Below are 5733 nucleotides of genomic sequence, written 5' to 3'. Positions count from 1 at the left end.
TTTAAACATCATAGAAGGATAACAGTGTTTCAAATACTGTATGTTTTTCATTAACTTGGCTGAACAGTATCCAAAATACATAATTTTTGTGTTGTTTTTTTCACATAAATTTTCAGCCATACCCATAGAAACTCTGATATTTACTAGCATGTTGTGGACAACAGCACAATGTATGAGAGGAGCCAATGGAGTCTAGGGCTTCTAAGCACCTGGAGTTTCTGGTGCTGATGATAACGGTGTGAAAAACAGTAAATGGGCAGGTGTTGTTTATTGTGCCATCTGTGAGCAAACACAGTAAGCAAGTTTGCATGCAAAATAATGGGAAATCTTTTAATCTAACAGTTGCCATAATTTCCAAAATTTCTAGAGAAAATGACCAAGGAGTTGGCTATACTTAGGTCGAAGAATAAAAACTGTAGACTGTACCTCAGTAAAAAAATTATATGAATCAGAAATTTCTTCAAATTGTAATATCAATATGGAAAAGAAACATTTCAAATTTCAAATTTGTGGAGGTCATTTTATTTTATTTATCTAAGTTTTTTGAGATAGAGTTTCACTCGTTGCCCAGGACCAAGTGCAATGGCGCAATCTCGGCTCACCGCAATCTCTGCCTCCCGGGTTCAAGAGATTCTCCTGCCTCAGTCTCTCGAGCAGATGGGATTACAAGTTATTTACCACCACACCCGGCTAATTCTGTATTTTTAGTAGAGACAGGGTTTCTCCATGCCGATCAGGCTGGTCTCGAACTCCCGGCACCAGGTGAGGTGGACATTGTAATGAGTCAAGATCGGGCCACTGCACTCCAGCCTGGGTTACAGCGCGAGACTCCATTTCAAAAAAAAAAAAAAAAACCTAAAGATAATTAGAATATATAAGCAGTAGAATTTTTCTTTAAATTCAGCAAGTCAGCTTTGTAGCCTGGAACAAAATGTCCTCTCCATATAAAGAATCCATGCTATATTTTCTCCATGCTATATTTGATATTTTCCATCTCTGACTTGAAGTTACAGACTAACTCCAGCAGAAATATTAATGGCTTAGTATAAAGCATTTGTTACACAGCAAGCACTATGTTTGTTTGCTACATTTATACATAAAAACAGCCTTGGCTGGGTGCTGTGGCTCATGCCTGTAATCCCAGCACTTTGGGAGACTGAGGCAGGCAGGTCACAAAGTCAAGAGTTTGAGACCAGCCTGGCAAACATGGTGAAACCCCATGTCTACTAAGAATACAAAAAAATTAGCCTAGGGTAGTGGCATGTGCCTGTAATCCCAGCTACTCGTGAGGCTGAGGCAGAAGATTTGCTTGAACCCAGGAGGCAGAGGTTACAGTGAGCCAAGATTGAGCCACTGCACTCCAGCCTGGGTGACAGAGTGAGACACTGTCTCAAAACAAACAAGATCAGGTTCGGTGGCTCATGCCTGTAATTCCAGCACTTTGGGAGGCCAAGACGGGTGGATCACATGAAGCTAGGAGTTCGAGGCCAGCCTGACCAACATGGAGAAACCCTCGTCTGTACTAAAAGTACAAAAAATTAGCCAGGTGTGGTGGTGCATGCCTGTAATCCCAGCTACTTCGGAGTCTGAGGCAGGAGAATCACTTGAACCTGGGAGGCAGAGGTGGCGGTGAGCCAAGGTCGGGCCATTGCACTCCAGCCTGGGCAACAAGAGCGAAACTCCATCTCAAAAAAAAAAAGCACAAACAAACAAAAAACAGCCTCATGACTTATGAAGGCTACCTAGTACTTACCGAAAAAAATGGCTCAATGAATAAATAAATTAGGCTGGATGTGGTGGCTCATGCCTGTAAGCCCAGCACTTTGGGAGGCCAAGGCAGGCAGATCATGAGGTCAGGAGATCAAGACCATCCTGGCTAACATGGTCAAACACTCTCTACTAGAAATACAAAAAAATTAGCTGGGCATGGTGGCACAGGCCTGTCGTCCCAGCTACTCGGGAGGCTGAGGCAGGAGAATCGTTTGAACCTGGGCGGGGTGGGGGTATTACAGTGAGCCAAGATTGAACCACTGCACTGCATACAACCTGGGTGACAGAGTGAGCCTCCGTCTCAAATAAATAAATAAAATAAAATAAATAAAAAGAAATACATTTACTTATGTCAATTATAAAAAATGAAAGGGGCCGGGCACGGTGGCTCACACCTGTAATCCCAAGACTTTGGGAGGCTGAGGTGGGCGGATCACCTGAGGTCGGGAGCTCAAGACCAGCCTGACCAACATGGAGAAACTCTTTCTCTACTAAAAATACAAAATTAGCAGGGCCTGGTGGCACATGTCTGTAATCCCAGCTACTCCAGAGGCTGAGGCAGGAGAATCGCTTGAACCTGGGAGGTGGAGTTTTCGGTGAGGGGAGATCCTGCCACTGCACTCCAGCCTGGCTAACAAGAGCAAAACTCCATCTCAAAAAAAAAAAAAAAAAAAAAAAAAGTGAAAGGAACAATAACTAAAGAAAACTAGGTTTATGACTAATTCATATTAAAGGAAAAAAAAAAAAGAAAAGTAGGCTCATATGGGGTTCTCTAATTGAACAAAATGAAATCTTTTTTTTTTTGAAATGTTCTAACTAAATAAAACATAACTTATTACACTAATTGTGGATTTACATCTAAAATTTACTTTGTGTACACTACTAAATTTCATAAAAAACATTTTTATAATCCCTGATGAGATCACATAATGAATACTGCACAAACTATAAAACAAGAAAATTATAAGAAGAAATTGATTATGGGTCTAGCCTACATACTGGGCAAGTTAAAACAGACAATCTGCATAGGGAGATTCTAAACCATAAGCCGTATTACAGTAACAAATTCAATACAAAGCAAAGTGTATACATTTGGTTTCAGATTTTTTTGCGGTGTTTAGTTTCCCAGTAAATTAGTGATCTTATTAAAATGATTTGTTTTGTTTCAATATGCTCTTTTGAAAATAGTTACAAACTCATATCCACAAGAAGACACTTACTTCATAATTTTCTTACACCTAAGGTTTATCTTTAGAACAATGTATGTGTTTATTTAACTTTATGTAAATCAAAACTAAAAGTCATATGTGTTTGCAGGCAGAGAGGCCAAATGTTCAAAAGTGTACATATAACAAATTTTTAAAAAATTTATTTAGAACTCAAAAATGTATAGTTTTTTTTGGTTTTGTTTTTTGAGACGGAGTTTTGCTCGTTACCCAGGCTGGAGTGCAATGGCGTGATCACTGCAACCTCCGCCTCCTGGGTTCAGGCAATTCTCCTGCCTCAGCCTCCTGAGTAGCTGGGATTACAGGCACGCGCCACCATGCCCAGCTAATTTTTTGTATTTTTAGTAGAGACGGGGTTTCACCATGTTGACCAGGATGGTCTCGATCTCTTGACCTCGTGATCCACCCGCCTCGGCCTCCCAAAGTGCTGGGATTACAGGCGTGAGCCACCGTGCCCGGCCCAAAAATGTATAGTTTTTTTAATACTTCTATCTAGTTTTTACTATGTTGCTAAAAATGACCCTATCCCATAGATGGGATAGGTTTAAGTTAGTGGCATAATGCTTCATGGAATGCACAATAGTCTTAACATGTTAAAAATATTTAATTAAAAAATTAAGTTCACACATAATCTGAAAAATTTTAAATGTATTCCATTTTATTACATAAAAGTACAAGTAGTAAAATGATATATTATTAAGTTTAATTTTAACAAAACTTCAAAATGTTTCTCTCACTATAAGGCAAAAGAATATTACTCTGGACACCCACCTCATGCACCACTCAGTATAAGTTAACCACAAATGCCTCTCCACTTAGATTTTCATCATGCATGTTACATTTTAATGTCCTTGCTCTTCCATGGAAAATGTCATACATAACATCTACCTAAAAATAAAAAATCTCTTATATCTTTGATGCAATGACAACTGATCACGTTTTCACATGTGAATACAATAGAAATTAAGAAATAGCATGAAATAATTTGAGAGTTGAATTACATCATTAGTAGCTTTTCAAAAAATCTGTACTTCTTTTCAAGGCAAAAATAGACTTTGAATGTAATTACAACCTTTCAAAAAATTTTCTACTTTTAAAGTTATATACAAATAAATTTATCTACCAATGTGAGTTTGGATTTTTTTATCTTCAGCACTCTGATACAGTATAATGTCTGAAATGTCAGTACCTTAGATATTTCTACTGATATTTACATAGACAATTTTGGATTAAATGTTTTAAATATATACTGCATCTGCAAAAATATATCTTAGTATGAACCCTCTGGTGTTGTCTAAGTTGTAGTTTTAGATATTTTTTTTCTCCAAATTTACAGGTTTTTTCTCCAATCTAAATTCCCTGATGCTGAACAAACTTTAAGCGACTGCTTTAGGGATTTCTCTAGTACAAAATGTGTACAACAAGATCTGTGATACAAGTAAAATACTATAACCCTCTTTATATTTGTAATGTTTGTCTTCAAAATAAATATTCTTTCTTTTTTTTTTTTTTTTTTGGAGACACAGTGTTGCTCTTGCTTCCCAAGCTGGAGTGCAATGGCGAAATCTTGGCTCACTGCAATCTCCGCCTCCCAGGTTCATGCAATTCTCCTGCCCCAGCCTCCTGATGCCAGGCTAATTTTGTATTTTTAGTAGAGATGGAATTCCACTGTGTTGTCCAGGCTGGTCTCGAACTCCTGACCTCGTGATCCTCTCACCTCGGCCTCCCAAAGTGCTGGGATTGCAGGCGTGAGACACCGTGTCTGGCCCAAAATAAATATTCTATTTTTTTTTTTTTTTTTTTTTTTTTGAGACGGAGTTTCCCTCTCGTTACCCAGGCTGGAATGCAATGGCGCAATCTCGGCTCATCGCAGCCTCCGCCTCCTGGGTTCAGGCAATTCTCCTGCCTCAGCCTCCTGAGTAGCTGGGATTACAGGCACACGCCACCATGCCCAGCTAATTTTTTGTATTTTTAGTAGAGACGGGGTTTCACCATGTTGACCAGGATGGTCTCGATCTCTTGACCTTGTGATCCACCCGCCTTGGCCTCCCAAAGTGCTGGGATGACAGGCGTGAGCCACCGCGCCCGGCCCAATAAATATTCTTCTTTACTTTAAAAGCTTTTATTTTCTGAAAATTTTTTTGACAGTTATTGAATTTACAATGCTTTTATTAAGTACTCTGATGTTAAGTAAGATGTTAGCAGACATTAATGGCTTTTTCACAGTCTTTATATTTGTATAATTTTTCTCAAGTACAGATGCTTTCCTGGCAATAAGGTGTGAGTACTCATTAAAAATTTTGGCTGAACGCAGTGGCTCATGCCTGTAATCCCAACACTTCTGAAGGCTGAATCGGGCAGATCACAAGGTCAGGAGTTCGAGAGCAGCCTGGCCAACATGGTGAAATCCTGTCTCTACTAAAAATACAAAACTTAAGGGGGTGGGGGGCAGTGGTGGTGGTGCGTGCCTATAATCCCAGCTACTTTAGCGGCTGAGGCAGGAGAATCACGCGAAACTAGAAGGCGGAGGTTGCAGTGAGCCAGTGATCATGCCAGTGCACTCCAGCCTGGGTGAAAGAGCAAAACTCAAAAAAACAAAAAAAGAAAAAAGAAAAAAAAAAGGCTGGGCACAGTGGCTCATGCTTGTAATGCCAGCTCTTTGGGAGGCCGAGGCAGGTGGATCACCTGAGGTCAGGAGTTCGGGACCAGCCTGACCAATATGGTGAAACCCCGTCTC

The 5733-nt window shown here is 39.8% G+C and overlaps 1 protein-coding gene across 1 annotated transcript in view; it reads right to left on the bottom strand.

Annotated features, from left to right (window-relative positions):
• LOC116543866 (zinc finger protein 429-like) overlaps nt 1–5733 on the bottom strand; it is a 785602-nt gene that overhangs the window by 545596 nt on the left and 234273 nt on the right. The window lies entirely within an intron of this gene.

The sequence above is a fragment of the Sapajus apella genome, unplaced genomic scaffold (genome assembly GCF_009761245.1).
Source record: "Sapajus apella isolate SASKATOON/1434 unplaced genomic scaffold, GSC_monkey_1.0 scaffold199, whole genome shotgun sequence".
NCBI classification, from domain to species: Eukaryota; Metazoa; Chordata; class Mammalia; order Primates; family Cebidae; genus Sapajus; species Sapajus apella.
The sequence above is the reverse complement of the archived record's forward strand: the minus strand, read 5'-3'. Positions and strand labels throughout refer to the sequence as shown.